At 41.6% G+C, this 24,932-nt stretch overlaps 2 protein-coding genes across 3 annotated transcripts in view; both read left to right on the plus strand.

Annotated features, from left to right (window-relative positions):
• Positions 1-24,932, plus strand: part of mfsd13a (major facilitator superfamily domain containing 13A) — a 162,694-nt gene that overhangs the window by 91,956 nt on the left and 45,806 nt on the right. The gene's annotated exons all lie outside the window — the stretch shown is intronic.
• Positions 6,467-24,932, plus strand: part of tanc2b (tetratricopeptide repeat, ankyrin repeat and coiled-coil containing 2b) — a 129,148-nt gene continuing 110,682 nt past the window's right edge. Inside the window, exons 1-2 of the mRNA XM_070851299.1 lie at positions 6,467-6,691; positions 20,934-21,049. The gene's annotated coding sequence lies outside the window, so the exon portion shown is untranslated. The remainder of the gene's footprint in view (positions 6,692-20,933; positions 21,050-24,932) is intronic.

The following is a 24,932-nucleotide window of genomic DNA, read 5'->3' on the forward strand; positions in this document are numbered from 1 at the left end:
GTTTTAATTTGGTGCCGTTTCCAAATTTGTACAAATAAATAAATACGTCAGATTTTGTCAAAATCATAATTTTAATCATATCAATCAGGCGTTCATCTGGTCTGTGTCCTGATGTGCTCATTTATCTAGGTAATCATTCACTTTGTAGTTAAAGGCAACGACCTTCGCATATTCCCCAAGCACTTGCTGATGATTATCAATCTATTTATAGTGGGTATCATTCACCAACAGTCCTGGTGGCTCCACAGTACATACCATGTGACTGCAGCATGCATTCTGTGCAATAGTATGTCAAATGAATAAGTGAAAACAATGCATCAAGAATGTATATCTACCCTGAGGTCTGGGCAGGAAGGTGTACGTAGTACTGGCCCCAAAGCTCTGGAGAGCAGCAACCTGTTGGTCCACTCTCGCAACTCAACAGCCGCTTCTAGGAGGTGATACAGTTCAGTCAGTCGATTTAAACCAGGTGGGAGCAAGACAAGAGTGCCGTCATAAAGTCGAGCAACGGGTTTTTGACGGATCCGTCTCGGTTTGCATGTTGTGATACCTGCTGCTGTCCTGTGTAACAATCATCCAAGTCAAAGGTATCCAGGCCCAGCGTTAGATCTCCCTAACAAAGTTCACATCTTTGCACCACAGAGTAATGACCCTGAAAAAAGTGAATGCAGTAAGTCTTAGCATGTCAACCGTGATCACTGGATATACTAAATACATTAATCTTCTGCAGTCAGCTTCTTTGGGATATATTTTTCTGATGTATGTAACTGCCTACACCTTGATGATCTGTCAGAGAATCACAAATTCAACTTGTTACCACTAACTATCCACTACCATGACTGGATTTTTGTCTGGATCCATTTCTTCAGGCAGTGGAGGTGAATGATATGCAGACTTGATGAACACAGGCAGGGTGAAAGCAGTGGGTTGGCTGGTGACCTATAGCTACTGTGGCAGATCCGACAGTGGCCGTCCTTCTCTTCGTTAGGTAACTCAACTAATAACCTACAGAGAGAGGGAGAAGACGCAATTCAATTTCAAGATTTTATACCCCATAATGCACACATATCTGAATCAGGATGATGTCTGATGAGTTGCCTGGAAGTCATAACTATTCAGTGTATTATATGAAAAGCCATGCCTCAAGCTGGGTAAACACAATCCTGAAGATGAGCAAAAATAATCTATCAACTATCTGTTCTACCTTTGTTTGGGTCTGCGTACAATCTCTTTGTTGCTGTCTTGTAGAGATCAGGTGTTTTGTTCAGCAGTAGCTCCTCTCTTGAATGTGCTCTCCTCCATATCACCCAACAGCATCATATCATCTACATCCAAATGATGTAGACGTTCAGAGTCACCTGAACCCCAGGTCTCATTCAAAGACAGCAGAGTGTCAGTGGTACTGGTTCCTGTCTGACCAGCGTTCTCCTCCCTGTTGGCCAGAGTGGACTACCGCTGACACAGCTAGTCGTGGGTGAGGAGGCCAAGCCCCTGCTGACGGTGTCAGAGGTGGGCGGCAGTGTTACAACATGAGGTTGCCTTACTTTGTCCAGGAGAGAAGTGAGACTAACGCTGCTAACACTTGAAATTGTTGATGTACTTAACTGTGAAGTGGAAGTCCACACACCATGTAGGCTATGAGTGCTGTTAGAGAGGCTGTGCGTGTCTGAGAAGCTGTCCTCCGACAGGTGATTGCATCACTCTCTCCTTATATGTCCTGCCAGAAGACTAATAAGTTAGTTTCTCCCTCCTTCCCTTCAGATTTACTGGACAACATGATGTTGGACAGTGGTGGTGGATGTTGTCCAGAGTCTCAGCACTGGAGGAACGTCTATGATCTCCTCTATGATTATGTTCAAAAGGCGTTTCATCTTGTTCTTGCGCTTCAGGATGTCTTGACTTTGGGCTTGTTTGCATTATTCTCCATGGGTAGATCCATCTGATACTCTGTCTTTCATATGCTCAGACGTGTGCTTGCTGTGATGCCGTGCAGGGTGTACTTTATTGCTTCGGAAAAGGCAACACAAAAAAAACTATACTCCAAAAGAAAACATATTGGCTTGCAATAAAACCATAACACCTATCAGATGACAGTTAATATTATGAAACGGAATAGAGGCTAACAAATAAATGGCTCCAAAAAAAACACCAGGTAGTGAGAATTCTGGCCAGTTACATCTTTCTATAACCTGCAGAGCAAAATGTATCGTAGAAAACTTACATCTGGATGCCAGGGGGCCTCTCCTCTCTACGGGAAATCTTTGAAGTCACTGGCAGCTCTGCAGCCATGCTCTGGGTCTCACTGGAGATTGCTTGAAGGCAGGACTCAGAGCCTTTATTGTGAAGCAGTTTTCCCAGCGCTGCAGGGGGGCGACTGCAGGTTGCAAGTAAAGAGGTTTTGGAGTGCAAGACTGTCTTGGAAAGCTGCATTACTTAAGAAGAGTGTTGGATGCTGCTAAAATGAAACTGTAATATGCTGTTGGTGTGTTCCACAGCTGCTGTGATCGCTCATGATGCACATGGTGTAAGCTCTTATTGTGTTTAAGCTGTTACCTTTGAGGCTTTTCTCGCTTGCGCTATCCCACCTTTGACCCTGATTCTGACAGGTTGATGAGAGATAATGAGATAGTGTTACTATTTTGCAACTTTCAATACCTGTTGATCCAAATATAGTCACTCCCATCGCAACCTGAACGTATTCAACACCAATCAGGATTTCAGCACCCTGCCTCTCTCAGTTTTGCTGAAGAAAGTTACGTATTTTACAGTTATTGGGGTCATAGTAACAACAGAACAGATGGCAGCTACCAAGTGTGGAAGAACATTTGTAGGCTCAGGTGTGAAATAATCCCAGAGAAAGCGAGACTGCTGTGGTGTAACACCTGTATCCGCTGTCAGGTATACTCACCGTGTGTGGCAGGCTGCTACCGCACTCTGAAGCCACAACACCAGTGTAATGTTACAACCTCAGACTTGTTCTCCACAAGTTATTATAGGAGGAAACAAATTTTTCCCCACCAGCATCAACATGTTACACATTAAAAGGAAAAAGAAAGAAGACAAGCGCAGCAAAGTTAAAGAAAAGTAGAATGGCAAAGTGACTTTCAGATGTTTTTAAGAATCCAGTTACACCATTTAATTGTGTAGAAACTCCTTGTTTTCAGCATAAATGCAAAGAAAATAGTAAATGTGGGTATTATTTTGGAAAATCATCTTTGGGTCCATTCAAATACAGCGTGACACATTGAAGAGGCGGCTTTAAATTGTGCATTTGGTTAGTAAATTGTTAGAAAATGACATTTTTTCAGTGAGTTACATTAATTCGATTAAGTAAACGACACGGTTGAGTCTCTCTTTAGACCGATCACTGTGAAAGATGAAGGTAGATACAGGATGTTGTGAAGCCGACTGCTGTAAACACCACTCACTGTATTTTTGTGCGTTTCCATGGCGATCCACACAACATGCTCGCCAAGCTTTGGTTTACATTTTTTTCTTGGACAATATATTCTTTTAGTGTCGTCATCCTGGCAAATAAAGTCATGAGTGAATTTCTCTTTTTACAGACGGTTCACTAAACGAGCAAATCAGCTCTTTAGGGATCTTCCCTGTCTCCCCTTAGCAACTGTTGCTATGCTGACTGTTGCTACTGTGTGTTCAATGAGACTTGGAGCATCCTTTCATTTTCTGTTCACCTAATTGACATTATGCTATGATCATGTGTTTTTCTGTCTTTTTCTAATTAAAAATGTAAAAAGATTTTTTTTTTAAATAACAGTGGTTACATAAGGTGCTGTTCAATGTTGTAAGAGTGCAAAAAGCTTTTTTATGATGATGAGGAGGTTGTTGAGGATGATTGATTTTATCCTGTTAAAGTGTAACTGTCATAAACAATGAACACTACAGTCACTGAAAAGCTTTATTGAGCGTCATGGCACAATATCAACATTATGGAGGAGCTGTGGGTCATTAGAGTAAACCAACTTCAAACAATTTCAATTACAACACAAAACCGAACACACATAATGCCAAAACCACAGGTCGTAGCTATATTGCTCCATATATTGTTCCCTTTTACATGCATGTGTGTGTTAGTATTTACTGTACTGGTACAGCTAATGCAAAAAATGTACATTGTAAATTTGTTGTGGGCTGTAATCTAAAGAATTACTAAACAATCGTCTAGCGAGGCATTTTACAAGCTGGCTGTGATGTGATCTAGTGTGGGTTACTTTTATTGTTCACATTTAAAAACACTAAACAACACAGACTGTCTGGATCTCTGCTCCCTCATCACCACATTTAACTGATAAAAAGTATTTTCTCTGTGATCGTTGTGTCTGACATTGGCATAAGATCTGAAGACTAGTTTAAGAGATGCCCACTACCATCACACATAAAGGTGTACCAGGGGAGCCGGAGCAGCAGAAGATCCAGGGCCAGGCTTCAGTGAGTCACTCTCTTGCTTCTCTGGCGCCCCACGACTCTGCTGATCTCCCGCAATCTTGTGTTAGGCCCCATTAATCTCAACTCTCCTTGCAGTCTGTTAAAGGGAGACTGGGCTGCACACTCACCTTTACTGTTTTCATTCTTTATATTCAGGCGGAGGGAAAAGTACAAGGAGAGACGGAGGAAGCTCTGGCAGAATTTGACCCAATGCCAGTGGAAGCACGTGTGTTTCCAGAGGTTGCGGAGGCTGAACCGCACAGCTATCTGCGGCCACCTCGTCCATCACACTCACACCGACAGGAACCCTGCACAAATGCCAGTTTCCAGGGCCTCCCTCAGGTATTTCTCATTACCATTTGCAGAGAGGGAATGTATTCAAGCACAAATATGTCCTCTGGTAGGTTTGGTATGTCTGCCAACTGAAGGATATATTTGGTTACGTCTCTTACACTTACAGGAGACGTATGATGTCGGCATGTGTTAATCCTGGCAAGTGAAAAATGTGATAACTATAACCTTCCTTTAAGGCTAGTTAATGAGGGTTCACACTAGCAAAGCACAGTTTAGATGTTTAGATATAACAGAGAAAAGCTTGACCTTAATGAAATCACAAGTGAGCATTGGAGATAAAAAAAAAAAAACACATATTACAAGGTATACAACAGGAAAAAAAGAATATTTAGCTGACTGTTTTTTTTGCTGCCATTGTATAAAACCTACAGATCTTTATGCAGTTTGCTGACAGGATGCAGGTGAAGGTGTATAAATCAGAGGTGCTTCAGAAGTAGGCCTAAATATTCAAACAGATAAATAATACTATACTGTACTGTGTAGAAACCTGATACAGTGACCTTGAGTCACTTTATGGAGGCTCTTAAGTTCATATCTGAATTTCTGGTTGCAAATTAATCATATGATAAAAGAATAAGTAGATTAGAGCTAATGCCAGATGAGCACATCATCATTCACTTATTAATCAGTAAGCGTTAGCACTAATGTGGAGGGGACAGAAAAAAAGAGCATTTAAACTATGATCACTAGTCATTATAACAACAACAACCAATCAATATGTATTGTTCTCAAAACATTTACATTTGGCATTTTACCTTTAAATGGCCCTCTCAACAAACAATGAGCATCGGCTTAATTGTGATACATTAAATTGATGCCTTACAGATTTGGGTCAGCTGAGGGCCATTTAACTTGTGTGCCACAATCAAGCCCTGTGTCCTGTTCCTTCACCCTGTACAGCATGCCTGATTCTAATTCTGGCTGATGGGCCTGTAATTTTGTTGACTGATGAGGAAGAGGTCAGGATAATGTCTGACACTGGCCAACCTCTTCTCCATCTATCATGTCAAATGTCAAATGCCACGAGCTGCAGGGGAGAGGAGCTGAGGCCTGATTGGCATCGACCTTGTTTCTGTTGAATAATTATGAATGATTTAGGTATTAGTGCCTTCTCTGCTCATAAATAATTCGTTAAGCCTGCCGACAACCCCCACTGGATGTTTGTTCCTGTGCTCCGTCTGTTCAACCGGGATTTCAGCTGCGGAAAAAAAGCAATTAAAACCGGAAACATGGCAGTGATGATAAAAAAAACAACAACAACTTAATAACTCTAAAACATTAATTGCGTGATATTCATGCGTATTTTGCACGTGTTGTTGTTGGTTTGCGCGCTTGACACAAGGCGCTGCAAAGGTTGCAACTGTTGAGGTTTTTTATTTTGAAAGTTAGCACCGGAAGCCTCCTGTTTGATGGCTTTACGGGCTTGACCCAGCGGTAGGCAGGTCAGCGCTCCATGTTGCGGCGCTGCGTGGCACTGGGCACCGACTGGCTCTGCCTGCACCGCACACGCGTGACCGTGGCTGTGAACGGCCCCGACACTTGGCACATTTGGCGGACGAGAGGCAGCCGTCAGTCCGGGCGCTGCTACCTGCTGCAGACCGAGCCTGCGCCGCGTACACCCATGGGTGTCGCTCCTGTGACCGTCTCCTGCGTTTGGACAGAGCGCAGCCGCTTTGATCGGTGCGGTTATTTCCAGAGTCACCCGCTCACGCTTTTTCGGACGGATTTGGAAACGCGCAGACTGGTCGGGTGATCCGGACTGAGGAGTCGCACGGAGCGCTGCAGCAGAGAGACGGTGCCGGAGCAGCAGCAGCAGCAGAGGAGCAGCAGAGGAGGCACGGATGTGATGCCAAAGCTGGCCAGAAAAAACAAAGCTTCAAGTCTCGGAAAGGTAATTTGTCCTTTTGTACTGCAACTTCTGCTCTTTCTCAGCTACATCTATTTGCGTCCTTTTAAAGTTTATTCCTTTCTACCTTTGTATAAATGAAATGTGTGTGTTGGAGGTGTCACGCTCTTGCAGCAGCCAATCTATAACCTATAAAGCCTATATCTTGCCGCTGCTCAAAGGGAAACCCAGCCAGCCAGCTAAGCCAATAAACACCCCCAGTAGTGTTTAATGAGATAGACTTAGCTGCTCCTTTGTACATAATAAAAGGCGTTTTTTTGGCAGCAGACTGCAACATTTTCATATTTGCAATAGTTTCATGACTTTCATATCAGAATGATGCAACACATGTCTGCTTTTCTCCAACATTATATGGTTTATTGGTATATAGTCACTCACACATATCCTTTAAAGAGAGGGGAGGCTGCCACAAAATGTACAGATGATTTTAAAACAGAGGCCTGGTTGTATCTAACATGGTGAATGGATATAAAGGTTATTATGTATTTACTTCTACACAAATAGATGGTTACCTTGTACTGTGGATATATTGTTTGTTACAAAGGATATTCACACGTTTGGTCTATGTGTATCCTGTATACAGCACATACAGTCTCCTGGAATAAGGGGGTTGCCCACTCAGACAACAAGCTGTCCATAAAGTGAAGAGGTTATATGGAAGAAGCTGTTCTTACTTGTTCAGTGGCTTCAGGCCAGCACCTAGCTCACTCCGCACAGCCTATTATCTGACATCTGGTCCTTCTCGACAGGGACTTATGTGGTAATAGTATGTTTCAACAAAGGCTGTTAATCTCTGTAATGCCTGTTGTTCGGAAGGGGAAAACGCTTATTTCCCTATGATCACCATTCAGCACTTTAAATGGTGGAAACTAAGTCTGCTTTGGATGGGGAATGTTATGAGGCGTGAAAACCTTGGCAGTTATTTTAGATGTTTAATGTTTCTCAGTTATGTGGTTGGGTTTAAACAGGGTGCAGATTTGTAAAACGGCAAAACTGTCACTGGGAAAAAAAAAATGTCATTTTTAGGGCATAGCTTACACACACACGCTTACAATCACAAGTTATGCCTTCATGGCATCCAGAGAACTGCTGTGATAAAGCATTTATCAGAAAAATAGGTCTGCAGTATGGTAAGATTTGGGTTCCAGCGCTCATGGTTTTTGTATGAGGCTGGAGATGACTGCTGTCTCGCTGTACTTTTTTTTTTTTTTTAATTCAAGTTCTTGGTTGTCAGCTCGGCTCGGCAAAGATAAAAGACAGTCATCCTCAAAGCATTCTCTCATCACATCAATGACATGCGCTAGTTTTGCTTCTCTCTTGCTACCCCACTCCTGACACACATCTGTGAGTTCACAGTGTGGAGGTTTTCCATTATGAGATCATGATGTTTTTCTTTTTCAGTCGACCAGCCCTAAACTTTTTGTCTTTCAGTGCTTATCGCTCTCTGCTTGGGGGGTGGGTGTTGGGGGGGTGGGGGGGTAGTGACAAGGCCTTGTTTTCCACAGTCCGAGCCAACACAGTCCCTCCTGTCAGGCTCACTGATGGCCTAAGAGGTTAAAACAAAAAGACCATACTGTTGCAAATGCACAAAGGTTTGTTATGAAAGTTAAGTTTAAGGAAATCAGCCTTCAGTTTTACATGAAACGTAAAAAAACGCACCGCATAAATAAAACATCCCTCAGATTTTTGAACCAAATCTGACACCATGCTAGTATTGCACAAGATAAAATGTAATTTATTCTTCAGAGCAAAATTGTTATCACAGTTATTATATGATTAATTATGCAGCCCTAATTGAGTAGAATTGAATTTACACAGGAGATGGAATCTCGGTGATCAATCGTAGATAGAAATGTCCACCCTGGAACGCTAAAACTCCAAATGCCATTAAAAAGAATTACTGGTGATCATTTGCATTCGGCCCATGATGCTTCTCTTTGGTTGATGTGGGAACATCCGGATATTTCCACTGCAACGACTACGGCAAACAACTTGTACAACACTTTGACAAAAATGTCTGGACATGCCATTTTACACCAAGCCTCAGTAGTTGTCCAGTGGAGTCTGTCCGCCCAAGACGAGCACCAGCATCAGTCAGCTCACTAAGTGCCTGAAAACAATAGGGTGGATGGGAGGGTAAACAAAACATGGTCTGCTGTGTGTTTCCTGTTTCCTACTAAAAGCCAATATTGTTTTTGTTTTTTGTTTTTTTGGTAAGACCACGATCGCTCTCTAACCTAAACCATATGTTTATTCCTGTAACCATGACAACGAAGGTCCCCTAACCTTAACATCCTTTTAACCCAACCCATGATCGTCCTCTAATCTTAGCTGTGTTCTTATTCTAACCCAAACCGTGATCATTCCTTAAGCCCAACCATGTTGTTTTTGTGCCTAAACCATAACCATAGTGTTGTCACAACATAAAATGTATTTGTTTTTTTAATACAAAAATATGTAACGGTTTTGGAGGGCAAAGAGAAACGATGCCATTGGAGGCTTTAGATCAAAAAATATTTCTGTGTCCGTGTGTTCTTGAGGGCATGAACAAACAACATATATTGTCGTTTCATCTGGGGCACAAGGGGAGATCCATTATAAAGGACAGAGATTTACCAGTTTATCCACTGAAAATAGTCTAGATAGAACATTATGTAATGCAGCCACAGGACTTTTTTCCATTAGAGATCAAAATCACTTTGTCTTGACCAGAAACCATATTGTTTTAGCAGAGCTACCATTCTTTAACTTAATCCCTCTGCTGAAATGTTGAAGCACATTCTTATTCTCTGGGTCATTCTTGGAAATATAAGAAGTCACAGATTAAATCAGTGGAAAGACAGACTGGTATTGTATAATATTGTTAAAGTTTAAACTCTTTTACCTTTGAACTGTCACCAGCAGCTGTTTATAGACAGTTTTATGCACCTTATAATAGTAAAAAATATGTGACACTGCACGTTGTTTTCTTTAAAGTGGTTGGAGTTAATTAAGAGGCTTCTAAGAGTGTTTGACTGCTCACTCAGATATGAAAAGAACTGTTGTTTAATGAGGTAAAACAGCTCTTTCTGTGTTCTTTAGGCGTCCACGACGAATCCAGACAGCTCCGTGAATCGTATCGGCTCTGAAAATGTGAGATTGTTTCCTGCATGAGGAATAAAGGTGTCGTCCTCTGGGGATTTTTGGATTCATTCCCCTGAGCGCTGAGGGAAATGGCACTTTTTATGCTGTTTTAATCAGGAAAAGCAGTGAAGGAAACCTGGAAGGCCTAATGGGAGGAAAAATGCTTGGCTTTTTAGTTTTGTGTATATGTATACGTATACAGTATGTTCATGTATGTGTGCTCTGTAGGATGAATAGCGTAATCATCAGTTTTGAAAAAAAATGCAGTGTAAAGGGAATTAAAATTGATATTTTGGTCATAATTTATTTCCATCTTGGCCAGTAATTCAATCCTAAACTCAAAGAGTGGGCCAGGCAGTTATATTAAAAATGCACGGCAAAGGGGAACTCAGCATTAGCGTCAGACAGAGTGCACCAGTAGAAATTCAGCCACCTCAGAGAAACACCAGCAGCAGCAGCTTTAACGAACTGAGAAATCTGTGGATAAAGATAGTCTTGGTAGCCCGTAAAACACTCCGAAATTGCCTCATTTGGAAGCGACAATGGTGCACTGAACTCCTTTAATGAGGGACGGGTTCTCCCCAGGCATGTTCCTCATTTCGGTGTGGCCCCCTTTTGATTATGTAATAATGATGCGAAAAAGGTGTCTTCGCGGCGCCTCTGTCTTTCTTCTTAGTGAACAGAACCAGAGGTAGCCCGGGCCGTTTCATCTCATATGTTGTTAGCTGTTTGCTACCTTTTTGTCTCCTCTTACGGCTGGGAGTCAGTGACATTTATTGAGTTGGGTACATTTTGACTGTATTTCTCACCCGCTTGTACCACAGTGTCTTCGACGAGACAAACATTTTGATGTTTGCGGTAGGAATCAGCCCTCTGTTGCTGCAGTTCAGTCTCCGACAATTGAGATTATTCCTGGGTATTATTTGTCACAAATACCACTTCATATATCTTTCAGTGGCTTTGTTATTGCAGAAGGGTGCTTTCAACGCGACCACGACAACAGTGCGGCGGTATTTTGAATATGTGCTGTTTGTATGGGAAAGGATTATGGTTTCAAAAAATCCCATCCGGAATAGATTCAAAGAAAGGTGCTGGTGAAACTGTTTTGTATTTCTTGTACATGTTGTTGCCTGTTTCTCCTCAAAGAAGCTGAATATATATATATATACACCTTTTTTAAGAGCGAATTCTGCAGCTCAACCAAAAATACAGTGCGGGATCAAAGTGCTTTAATGTTTTCGCCTGCCATATACAAGAGAGGCTATTATGATATGTACGCCTAGTTGTTTCATAACAATAAACAGGAGCACTGCATCAATATGTTATAATTTGATGCTTGTGTGTTTTTAACCTAACATTGTAGTCTCCCTGCTCCTCACAGCATGGTATTGTGTATATCTGGCAGAAACATGTGTTCAGTTGCCAAGAGTCGTTGCTTACAGATCATTATACTGTATGTCCCAAATGAGGATATGCCTAACAAGATCTTCTGTTGAGCCTAGAGAATGTATCCATACCCTCCTCTGCTGTTTTCTTTACTGCATCTCATTTTTATCCACACTTCCCCCCTGAAACATGAAACATGCATCTGATTTGTACGTACTTACATGAACATTCAGGATAAATGCACAGGTAACCGTATGTATGTATGGTTCGCAGTCCACTGTGCTGCATGCGAACCATCAGATCTAATGAGGATACCACTACCTCCACTACTAATAATAATCATAATCAGAATTGACTTGCTGGCACACTGTTTGTATTATTAAACAACGCTTTGAAAACAGTGGAAAGCCACTCGGTGGAAATTAAATACAGCTGCTGGCTCAAGTGGCCTGTGAATGCCCTGCAGAAGAAATCTAAGTGGTGTTCTTTTGTTTGGCATGTTAGTCTGGATGTTGAAGGTTATCTTTAAAAAGCTAATAAGGCCTGAAAGATGCTGACATGTAACAGCTCGTTCAAACTGATGTATTTGAGTGAACATGGCCGGAGACCAGAAGCCTTTTCTTGCAGAGTCAGGGATGTGTGGGAAGTCATTTCTACCCATTTCCCCATAGTTTACTCTGATATATTTCATATTGGCAGGTGCCGCTGTGACTGGAGCCTCTGAGCTTATTGCTGCAATGCAGGTTTAATGAAATCAAGTTAATCACTTCTCTCTGGACAAGTGGAAGTGTTACATGCATTTTTTTTTTTTTTTATGTGTGCTACCTCTTAACTTACATGACATTACCTGATTCTGCCAAGATGGCTTGGCTGTTAGATAACAAAGATTGGCCATGCGGCTATATCCAATCAGCCTGCCACTCAAAGTTTCCTCCAGGGAACCAAAGATCCCTGTTAGCCTATTAGACAGCTGCTTGAGCCAGCCGGAGCTGCTGAAGGCACATGAATGGATGAGTGTCTCATAGCTGGAACAACAGCTACGATACCAACAACCTTCACTTCTCAGTGTTGCTGGGGTCAACCTCTGAGTTTTATGTTGAAAGAACATAGTTTGACACCCACAGGGTAGCTTCTCAATGTGTCTCCTTCTGTGCACAACAGAGACATCATCATCATCATCATCATCAAGTAGCTGCACTCATCCTCCACGTCCTCCTCACTCACAACATCTGGTGTCACTATTAGCAGATTAACAGGGGCTTTTCCATCAGTCATGAAAGCTGTGCGTTTTAACTGTGTGCTGCTGAAGTGGGAAGACAAATAGGGTTACCACCATGTCACCTTCTTAATGCTCGTACAGTGACACTGCTGCCACCAAGGCTTTGTAACGTGATCTGTGGGCCGTTGGTTCAAGTTGTCAATGAAACACTAGCGCTCTGTCATATCTAAATAGCTCCACTGTTCCTCTTGTGTGTGTGTGTGGTGTCCAGTTAAGCAGTGGGAGATGGGCCTCAGTCCTCTGATGTGAGGTGCCATTAATGGGTTAACTTCATTATAATTTGCCAGACATTTCTCTGTCTGTGAAGCATAGTGGAGACGTTGTTGTTAATACAGCTGCTTCCATTGGCTTTGTGTGCTAAAACAGGGTGTGACAACGTGTGTAGGAGTGTAGGAGAAAAGGATTTTATGAAAAGTAGCATTGTTTTGAGTCTGGACCAGCGCTGTTTTCAATGATGCCCTTTGTGTTAAGGAACTACAATAAATAGGCTACATGGCTATAAATCAGAATGCCCAAGATTGGCTGCTGAAAGAGGACACCAGCTTTAACCAGACCCATCTCAGCTGCTATGATAATATCAAAAATGATAATGATAATCACTCTCACCACAAGGCCCATTTGGTAGCTTGTAGACTGCTTTGTCAACCATTGTTTCCAAGGTCAAGGAATGAGCCTTTAATCTCGAGATGTTTGATATGACCTTGTATCTGTCAATGGGATGAGCTACTAGCCAATGAGAGGCCGGTTTACAGTGTGGTCAGGCCGAGCAAGCCGCTTGTGTTCCACCATTGTTTCACAATTTTGTTCACACATTGTGCGAGCTGATGGGATTAGTTTCTTATCAGTTGTCAGTAGGGTGTTTTTGAGTTCTCTCATCATGTTTGTAATCAGACCCTTATCTTATCATTTAGCACTATCACAGCCAAAGAGTCTGCAGGTTGTCATTACACACCGCCATGCTAATGTGATCTGATCTATTTTTGAAAGAGGAAAAAAATGTGAATCTGTTCTTTGAATAATGCAGTGCCTTTGAAAACTTTGTTAGGATTTTGAAACCCTGTGTTTTTAGTGAAAACAGTGTGCGGCCGGCCCCGCGCTCAGGCAACTTATCCAGTAGAAATGCCAAACATCTGTTGAATCAGGCTTTGAAATCAGAGGCTTTTCAGCATAGATTTTTGTCCTGATGAAGACTGCGTGAGGACAAAACTAGTTGATGATGTAAACCAGTATGATATATTTTTTTTGTCTGACGAATGTCTGTGATCAGTTTTTTCATCTTCAAGTGCACCCTAAGGACATTTGGCCTTTTTATTGTTTTTGTAGAGTTTTTTCTCTAATTCAAATCATTATAAACTGAATCCCTGGAGGGTTTTTTTTTAACTGTGGCTGGGCTTTACATCCTCACCATAGACATTTGTCTATATATTTTGTGACATTTTACAGTAAACTCAGCTACTAAGATTTAATTAAAACATAATCCACAGATTAACTGTAATGAAGATTACCATTAGTTGCAGTCATTCTTGTTCAATTTGTGTTTCTAGTTTAATTTGAATAGAAGATTTACAGAGCTGTGCAGTGTTTAGAAATTACATATACCCATTTGGCGGCTCATCTTTTGCAAATTTTGAAATAAAATCATTTTATGAAATAAAATAATGAGATAACAATTACACTCAGTTATAACTACATTAACATATTGTAGCAGTTTAAGATTTAATGGATCAAACAAGTAGCCAAACATTTGCAGGTAGCAAAAAGCATTATTTCAACATTGCACCATCCAGACGTGCTTTTAGATTTTATTTGAGGTTAACAAAGTAAATGAAATGTTGCAAAAGAAGCTATGTTACACCCTGACTGTGATTTACCAAACATGCTGCACACAGTGCCCACATGCAGTACAATTTGATTAAATGAATCGGAGCTAAGTGAAGTGGCCCTGGCTCTGCACACTGTCAGTATGGAGCCCTGTAATGCTACGTGGCACAGTAATGCAGGCTATTTTTAAGATTCCTTTCAGACAAACTATTGTATTTTACTCAGGCCAAGATGGTTTTACTCAGACCATGCTCTCTTGTAAATTTCAAAAAGGAAAATGCATGTAGATTGAAAAGATATACTGTCTCAGTTCAACCAAATGTCAGAAGCCTGACCACAGTGCTTGCAGCTGCATGGGTTTGTCCTTTTCAAATGAAAAGTCTCTACTTACTGTGGGATCTACAGTACTGTACCCCACGGTGGCACTTAATGTTCTTTATGAGATTCTCCTCAAGATGCACTAAAACCCTTTTAAGGATTTGCCAGTTTTTTGATAACATAAAATAACAGACGGCCTTGTTTATGGAGTTCATACAGAGCAAAGCTTTCTTCAAAAGTGGATTGTTTTTAAGGTGGCGGAGTGGTCTACTGCTTAGCTTCCAGTCACCAAAATATGTCCTTGTTCAGGCGTGAGAGTTCATTGTGTTAGCAGTCAGAACACAGAGTGCCCTCCGAGTCGGTCTAAAAATACTCCATACCACCTCTTCCCCAAACTACACACCGAGGGGCAAGAATAAAGAGGAGCTGCATGAGGCTCGATGAGTAAACATGCAAGCATGCTGCCCTAAGCAGAGCTGAATGCATTTCAAGCAAACGTCTTGTTTTCACTGATGTCAGTTTTTCAGTAATACATCTCAGGTCCCGGTTTAAGCCACGATAAATATATAGAACAAAATATAGAAAATATAAAAAAGAAGTACTGGGAGAAGCGCAGTATAAAATAAAATGTACACATCTATTAACACAATAGGAACAAAAATTAAAGCAGCCGGATTTAGCTTAGCATGGCTAAATGTGTGTGCAAATATGCAGTGTTGAAGTAGTCCAGTTGGCCAGGTGGCCTATATTGCACTTGTGTGTGTAAAGTGTTCATAGTGCAGGTATGTGTGTGGAGGTATGTGTTATGGACAGTAGGGCTGCAACTAACGATTATTTTCATTGTAGATTAATGTGCTGATTATTCTCTCAATTCATCTCTTAGTTGTTTGTTTTATGAAATGTCAGAAAAAAGATATTGATATCTTTGGGATGTAGGAACAAAACAAGTATAACTGTACAGTTACAGAAGAATTTAGACTTTTTTTCTCCCTGAAAAAGTTAGTCAGAGCAGAAACAGAAACAGATTTAATTGATGATGAAATTAGTTGGCAATTCATTTCATACTTGACAACTAATTGTTCATTAATCATTTCGGCTCTAGAGGCAAGTTGATTATCCTGAATTTGATCCAATCAATCCGGCCCGCGCGGATGGGCCGGAGCCAATCCCAGCTGACCTTGGGCGAGAGGCAGGGTACACTCTGGACTGGTCGCCTGTCAATCACTGAGCCGACACATAGAGACAGACATACACTCATGCACACACCCACACCTACGGGCCATTTAGAGTTCCTAATTAACGTAACCTGCATTTCTTTGGACTGTGGGAGGAAGCTGGAGTATCTGCAGAGAGCCCACGCAAGCACGGGGAGAACATGCAGACTCTAGATATACATAGAAATAGACATAGAAAGACCCCAGGTTCAAACCGCAAACCAGCCAACGAGCAGATTCAAACCTGAAGCCTGAATGTAGCCTGAGGTGCACAGTGTTTTATTTTGACCCTCTCCTCTTGTTCTACATTTGCTCATGCTTGGTTTCAAAATGCTGCTTGATGTTTTCACAGCAAAATGTACATATAGCTCTGTCTCAACACCACTCGGCATGAAACATGCACTGTTTTTCATAAGCAGAGACTTGACATGTCATGTCAACATTAATCCATCGTGCTGGTTTAACCATTAATCTAGTTTACCAATTTCTAATTATGGGATCACACTAAGATGATACTTAATAAAGGCACTAACAAGTGTGTCATAGGTTGGCAAACCTGGTTCAATTTAGTTTAGTGCTTTATCCTCTTATATATGAAGTTTTTGTGTTTCCTTTTCACCTCCCAAAGCCATATGCTTTTATTTTTTTGTTTGTTTTGATATTTCAAATGATGTGTTTTCTGAAATACAATATTTTAAGGAAGCATGGCTGATACAGTTGCTTGATAGCTGTTCTCCCAGGGCTGAAAAGGTAGAGAGCTCCAGCCTTCTCCCAAGGTCAGGGTCAGCCAGTTTCACAGTGGTCGCCAGGAAGCCAGAGGGACTGCCATCTCTAAATGCCTAATGAGCCTCTAATTAATATCCAGCTGAAAACCCCACAGAGTGTTAATGTCAGTTCCAAGGGAAACTATATTAGGCTCCCTCTCCATTTAGCCAACAAGACATAGGAGGCCCCGAAGCATACATTTTTAACATGAAGTCACAGACGTAATGAGGGCTAACGACACAGCAGTAGGTTCATGAAACTGTCAATGTTTTCACTATGTGAGCGCAGACTGATCAACACATTTGTACATAGTCAGTGAATCACCTTTGCTGTTTATTTTGGACCCACCAGTGAAATCAGGAGAAAACCATCTTGGACCGCACTCTTTCATTAATATGTTCTTTTGGTCACCGATAGTTTTTACAGCATGTCTGGGATCTAGACAAAAAGAGAAAGAGAAACACATTTCACCTGAGGCTCCAGTACATGTTAGCTGCAGTATTAAGGACTGAGTAATGCCCCCATCATCTCCCACTCTTTTATTAGATGTAACTGCTGTAATGAGATGGATTTTAAGAAAGGGCTTAATCTTAGCCGATGCTTTAAACCAGCTCTCTAACCATATCCCATTCTCCACGCCTTGAGGGCTCCAGCCCCTCTGCCAGGACAGCTTTCAGACTGTATTTGCCTAAACGTCTCATTCATCTTGATCAACACTGAATAAGATAAAGATTGTTCTCAAAATGGCACTGAAAAACATTTGGTGCTTTGTTGAGTGTAGACTGGCAGATGGCATGTGTTTGTTAAGAAGGTTAGTGTTGTTTAAAGTTGATCCCTGTTAATTCAGCGTGCTCAGATAATGGCTCGACACGTTGTCATTCAAACCTGTACCTGTCACTTCAAGCACAGACACCCACCAGGCTGCTGCTCAGATGTTCTATTTTCGTTTCTTATAATAAAACGCTAAGCACATTCTAGGCCGGTTTCTTAAAGAAGTATTGTAAGTGTTGGAGGTGGTTGTGCCGTTCAACAGCTTATGCTGCTTTTCTCAGCCTTGGCAGTCCAAAAGCTTTGGTTTGGACGATACAGAATCCTCTCTGTGCTGGCTCATTAGCAACATGTTTTAATGAGCCAAGGCCTCGACACAAGAGGCGGTATGTCTTATTTTGGAGTTCGGATGACTGGACACCTGTGCTTAAGGGAGTTTGAAGCAGGTGAACTAAAGTGTTGCACTCAACACATCCATTTTAGGAGAAACACTAATAACTAGGTCTGTGTAGTTATTAATTAGATTAATGGATATGACAGAATGCATTGTCGCCTCTGCTTCATTTATTCCCAGTGTGCTGAACTGTACTTGGAATAAAGTGCTTGCAAAGTGACAGTGAAGAACTGAACACAATGAGAAGCAAGTGAATCACCTCTTAAAGAACTGCAGGATAGCAAGTGAAGCAGGTTGATCACAGATTCTAACTGAAAAACCGACATCAGGAAAGTGAATCAGCAGTAGGTCGGGAAGTTCAGTATTTACTTGCTGTGGATACATAATCACAGGAGAGAAAACTCCAGAGGAGCATTTTCAGGCTGATGTTGTTGTATGAGAATAAAAAAAATCCAATAATAATATATCAACAGATATTTGTTTATTTCTGAAACTGATCTGTAACAAAAACATATTTTCATGAGAGTAAATTTATGGTACATCTGAGAAGAGGTCAGGAGAACAGGGGGTAAGGAAATGAGGCGACAGTGACCCCTCTCTCAGCTGGAGTCTGTAATAACAGTGCTGAAGGGCATATTCTGAAAACTTTCTATAGAAAAACATCTTGATGAGGTGTTTTTTAAAGCTTGTTTATGCATAAAACAACTGGCAGCCTGTTGTATGACCTCAGACTGAGACATCACATCACATTTTTACTCTCAATTAGTCTACAACACACAATTAAAGGAGTCACCTTTCAAGCCACACATGTATCGTTCCTTTTATTATCCTATCTTGGCCGAAGTAACCTATTTTAATTGGTGATAACAATGGAAGGTGATTTTTCTTGTCTTTTATGTAAGAAATTGGTCCGCAGTGCCCGGTGTTTTATTTCTCAGACCTTTGGCAAAGAGAAAATATAGTCAGGGGAGATCTCAGACACCTTGATCTGAGCGCAGCGTCTGGTCTAAGCAGGCCAATTTGTCTGAATACCTATTTCTCAAACTGGTAGAGGGAGTGTGAGACGGGCAGTGGCTTCTTCACGGTGTGAAGCTGCAGCGTGAAAAGGCAAACACGAACTGCTGGACTTTACGCAGAGGCGTTTGTATTACATGAAAGCTTAAACACTCATGGCCTCTGAGAAGGAGATGAGAGGGAAAGCTTAAATGTCATATTTATCAGTCAAATGAGGACTTAGAGTGTTGGTCGCATGATTTGTTTTGATCGTATTTCTGGCCTTTTCAGTTAATAATATGGAAACCCAGTGGACAAAGGAGAATTATGCATTCAGCCACATTTGAATGGGCTTTCAATGGGACTGAGATTTCAATGGATAGTTTTTTTTTTTTTCAAATTTAATGCCGTTTTTTGGCTTCGGCAATCCATATCATTGTAAACCAGACGAAGAGCACAGGGAGGTTTTGTGTCCTCGCTTTTCTTCTAATCATCATCCACTGGGGGGGGCAGCTGCCGGCCTTTGTGACCCTTCTAGCTTCAATTGACAAGGGGAGTCGACCTTGGGAAATGCTCTGTGCTCAAACCATTAGCCCTCCTCTCTAGTAAAGAGCTTTTCTAACACACACACACACACACACACACACACCTATATAAAAACTGCATAACCACCTTTTTTCAGATGTGTTTTGTTTCAGTGAATCAAGAACAAATCCAACAGAATCTGAAATCAAAAATGGTGTTTGATCGAAGAGATGGCATTTCATTAAAAGTTCACTGTGTGGGATTTCACAAACATTTTATGCACTTTAAATTAAAAAGCCAAATGTTACCCCAAGCATGGCTTCACAGAAGCTATTTAAATTCTCAGCCCAAGCCTGCGAAGCCCTGAATAAAAATATTTCAATATATAATCAATATGTAATATAATCAACCAGAGAATTACAGAGATATGACTTTCTCACTGCCTCTTATTATTATTACTGTAACTTATTTAGACTCCCATTGGTTGGCTCAGCTTAATTAACGTGTTGGCAACTTGGTGTGAAATTCAGATTAAGTCTTGTAAAGTGTTCCCTACAGAGAGCATTGTGCTAACTATAATTAGAAAAGTATAAAGTCCATATGACACCCATGAGAAAACTTGATTATTGTTTTGTAATTTTGGCTGAAGATTTTCTTTGTGCAGGAATGACATTCTGCCTCCTTTTCAAAATCTACTTCGTAGTTGTCCTTTATGAATATGAGGAAATCGGCTGCATTGACAATGGAGGATATTTCAGAGGGAGGATTGAGGCTTTGGTACAAAGACTCTGTGAAGCTGAATTTGTTGAATTACACTGGGAGAGTGTTGACTCAAGTGTTGACTAAAAACCATCAAACACTGAAACATTACTCTCTTAACTTAATTTTAAACCGTTTTATGTCCTCTTTCCAAAAGTGTGGGCTAATTCATTCTCTATAGAGCAACTTAACTGCCACTTGTGTTTATGTAATTGCCTGATAACCTGAACATATGTTTCTGTTGGCCAATGTAGCTCTGACTAATCCATATTTATAAAGATTATTTTGGGGCATTATTTACCAAGATGCCAAATGAATCTCAATATATTTAATGATTTGAAAGATGTTGTTTAGGAGGAAGCGAACAAACATGTAATATTTCAGTTTTACGTCTCCCCAGGTCTCCCTCCTCTTAGTGTTTATCACATCACTGCTGACGTCTCCCACACAGAGATTTCAGTCCCCCCTCTCCCCGTTCTTAACTTGCCACCTAATGACATAATGACACATGTGGTCAGAGTGCTTAGGGGCTCAATGGCTGTGCCTCACAACTCTGAAAGCAGCACTTTATGTCACATCCACCCCCCTGAAGAGGGTGACAACTGTCTACTGTCCCAGTCTGCCCTTTGACAATCAGCCCTTGTAGATGCCCCAAGCGGCGCTGTTTGCATCAGCAACCGCTGTTTGTGTTCTTTGTTGGAAAAAGATCATCAACAGAGTGAACAGGCCACACAGTCCACTGCATAACTTGTCACGCCACTGAGTCGGACGGCCAATTGCATCTGCCGCTTCTGCTGTGTGTCAATACAAGGCTCTCTCAGTCCGTTGCTCACATTGAGTAAAAGTTTTATTTTTTTTATTTTCCTGTGGTTGCCTTTGTAGAGAACTGTTGGGTGTCCCCTCTGGAGAGGGATCGGGACTGTGGTTCAGCCCAGAGAAATGTAGCACCTCACTGCCCTCAAAGCCGGATTTGGAGACCTGCCTGCTGTCAACTCATGGTGAGTCATCTCTCAAGTTTCTTGGCACTTAAACCAGTGTATATATCTCAGACCCTGTTACACCTATTACTACATTGCACCAAGGTCATCATGTGAAGTAACAATAGACACAGTGACTACTTGCAAAACACAGGGTTAACAAAGGACAGGAATACATATTGTATCATATATATATTATATTATTCTTGTCCTTTTTAACCCCTGAAATTCATACAGTAGCCAATCAGCCTTTAATAATTTGTTCTGACAACCCAGTAACTATTCAGCCTTGGAGAATTTACCTTTTACATGTATCCAGTCATGATGCATCTTTTTGGGTTGGCACTGTAGAATAATCCAGCATTTTATGGAGAAATGTTGCCTCCTTCTGTTGTCATTGTGATTTTATTTTTCTGTGAATACATACAGCGGAGGTGCTGTCATCTCTCCAAGAAGCTGTCTGTCAGAAAAAGTCTTATTTTTAAGAAGTGTTCCAAGCACTGATCGATGTGTCGGCTTGGGGCCGTATGTAATTAGTCTGTGACTGGCCAGCCATGAAATTATTATTTGGCTTTGAAATAGATCTAAAGTCATTTTAGAAGTTTTTTAGAGTAAGGCCTTCTGGTTCTACCATAATCAGGGAGAAAATGACGGTGGCACCGCCAAGTAATTGGCTCAGCCAAGAAATAAGGTAAGGAGTTCACAAAGGCATCTGTCAGTGACCTTTGCAGTCTCATTTCCAGGGTTCAACGTTGTGTCGTCCACACACATTGTGTCTTTAGTCTGCTTAGTTTTTCAAGTGGTGTCTGAAGACGAACAACTTCTGTCAGCTGTTAAAGGGAGTGTGGAGCTCGCAGGCTGCAGAGAGGTATGCAGAGTGACAGTCGCTGGCTCAAATGTATGCAGCTGTGGTCTGTAAGATGCGGGTCGGCAAATGGAGTGGAAGAGTAGTCCCATTAAACCCTGGCTCTCCTCTGAGAAAGAGGCTAACAGCTCTGAACGCTGGCCTCTCGCTCCCTGGCAGAAAGTGCTGACACAAATTTTTGTCTGACTGAAATGCCGTCTGACCGCATGACACTGGCTCTTTTCTTCCTCTGAGATTCCTCCGCTGTGAAGCTGGGGCTGCACAAAAGAGACACAGTTTGCTTGTGCTGCTAAGGAGGTGGCATAAATTATAATCAGAGCATAAACTGGCGCAAATGTCTGCATTACTCACATTCTAGAGGGTGAGGAAGGAATTTCCTTGTTTTAGCTGTTAATTGGGTTTATATGCATAAAACATTTCATTTTTCATCTCTTGCACATTACACATCCTGAGGAACAAATGGATTTTCTTCTGTCAAACTTTCCCTTGCTAAACAGCTTCACATATACAGTATGTCCTCTAAAATCTACCCAAAGATGAACAAATCCTTTAATTCTCAAGTGTCTTGGACCAGAGAAAGGCTGCCTTGTCCCTTTTGGCATGCAGCGTGGATCTGTCAGTGTGTGATTGACGGGACATGGCTCCTGTGTTGGTCACTGGTGCGGAGATGCAGAAACTTGACAGTGTCTCCAGGCACATAAAGTACTGGATTCTAGTGCTCCAATAGTGCATGTCATCAAATGTGATGTGCTGTTAACCTCTTAAAGCTTTTGGTGGTAGTGGTTTTCCAGTAAATCTTTCAATGTGGAAAAGCTGTAGTTAGTCATTTCTACATGCCTCAAATTCCCGTTATAGTAAAGCAGCCACATTTGTAGGCTTAACCCCCATAGTATTAGTCATAATGACCAATCAGATGCTTCAGGCGTTGAATCTCTGCTGAGTACTGGAGGGGACGATGATGAGAGTGATCAGTGTTGTATGGTTGTTGAGGGGGATCTGAAGAAGATGGTTGCTCCCCAGTGGGGTGTGTGGGTGGTTAGCTCCAGCCCACAGCTACTGAAGGGGAGCTGTGTCAAATCTGACACTCTGAAACCCACAAACGCCAACACTGACAGCCAGTTGTGACGAAAAACCAATTTACAGGCTAGATGAATTCTGTTTGAGTCGTGGGGGAGCTGTCCTCCCCGGCTTGATCTCGTTGCTTTAGTTTCTTAGTCATCTGTGTATGGTGGTAGGTAGGTTTGGGCTCTGTTAGGACTTGCTTAAGATTTAACAACAACAGTTTATTTTTCCAAATAGCTGGAATGCACCAAGAACATGATGCAGGTAGGATGCATATTTGTACTTTATCTTAACATAATACAGAAGCTAAACACTCGGGTCACTAAGTGTGCCATTTGATTTAAAAACAGATAGACTGAGGAATGCTTGAGAACCCCTCTAGCTGCTCTGAATGTCAAAAGAGCTATGCGACATGCAAATACCCCTGTCTTGTCTGATGTGAAACACTCAGACAGACCTTGGCTGGGTACATGTGTAAAACATGGGCAAACTCTCACCCGCAGAGACCTGGACTAAATTCCTGGTAGGGTTACCTCTGGCTCAGTCATGCATTCCTGCTAACACTGCTGTGAGTTACGTGGGAAACTGGGGGACAACTCACCAACCAACCAGTGGTTTTGATCTACTATGTTGTCTCAAATGTGCAGCTGGTTTCAATCGAAATACTCCACAGTGTCTTTTAGCCTGTATGCTTATAGCTACAAGCCAGTCTAATTGTCATGTTGCTCATTAAAACATTTCAGTCTGGTGGCTTTGAAGCTGGACACATTGGTTGGCTTTGGACTCTGTGGCTTGAGATGGGAGGCAGCTGCATTGGCTTTGAGCAATAAATTGCTCTTTCAGGGGGAAATATAGAAAGTTGTACATGAAAGGGCTTCAAGTGGCTTTTTATGCTGTTTGTCATATGAGGAATTCTGTGTTTCTGTTTATATATTTATGTTTTTTTTGTCAGTCCAAGTGCAAGTGACAAAAGCTGTGATGAGAAGAAGGCTGTTGAGTGAATGGATGAATAACTTTTCTGTAGCTAATGCTCTATGGCAGGTAATATTTACAAAAAGTCCATTTTTTTTTAGATTGCCCATTTTAAAGCCATGTCATTACACAGTGATTGGCTCCCAGTGGCCTCTGCAAGGCTTGCAAAGTCCACAGTGTACTAGCCAGGCTCCAGCACAGAAAATGAGGGGCACAGGAATCAGTCTGTGCTAATGTATGGTTTGAGAAATAACATGGCGTGAGCTGCATAAAAAGCAAATCTGCATTGTAGTCTAGACTAAGCTGTAACGGTTTTTTTTCTCATTTTCACTTCATGCATAATAATTGTGGGGGTAGATGCGGCCCAGCAAAATTGTTGGGAATTAATTTTTATTCTGTCAAAATTGGGACTTCTTTTCCAAGGCTCCTCTGAAAAAACCTGCAAAATTACGCCCAGGACTGCAGTTTTGGCCTATAAATCATGATCTACTCAACCACTGGCCTTACCCCACCTCAATTTGTCCTTTCAAATTTGTTGTAATGGCTAAAATGCAACAAGCCCACAGCAGCTTCTGGACTTTCTGAGGTGTACAGTGGGGTCCAAGTCTGAAGAAAATTGAAGACTATTAGGGCATTTCATGTAGAGCCTCATTCTGCCAAGTCAATCATGCCTTCTTCATCTCATCACAGTACTTAGCATAATTAATGTGTGCATGGGATTGCAAATATGCTGCAGATGCAGAGGTAAACAGAGACATCCAGCTATCATCTGGGCTTTTGAGGGAATTCTTCAAAGTGGTGTTCCTCTGGGACCATGTATGCACAGGTTTGTTCAAAATCAACTCCTCCCCTCTCATCTCTGCCAGCCGTCATTGACAGCTGGGCCCAGCTAACAGCTGCCTCCCCTCCCCCAGAATCTAATACATTAAAAAACAAAGAGTTGCCAGCAAGCGTGCTCTGTGGAGACCAAATAATTTTGTAAAGCCCCAGTGAATTTGTGGGTGG

Source organism: Pempheris klunzingeri, chromosome 20 (genome assembly GCF_042242105.1).
Source record: "Pempheris klunzingeri isolate RE-2024b chromosome 20, fPemKlu1.hap1, whole genome shotgun sequence".
Taxonomy (NCBI): Eukaryota; Metazoa; Chordata; class Actinopteri; order Acropomatiformes; family Pempheridae; genus Pempheris; species Pempheris klunzingeri.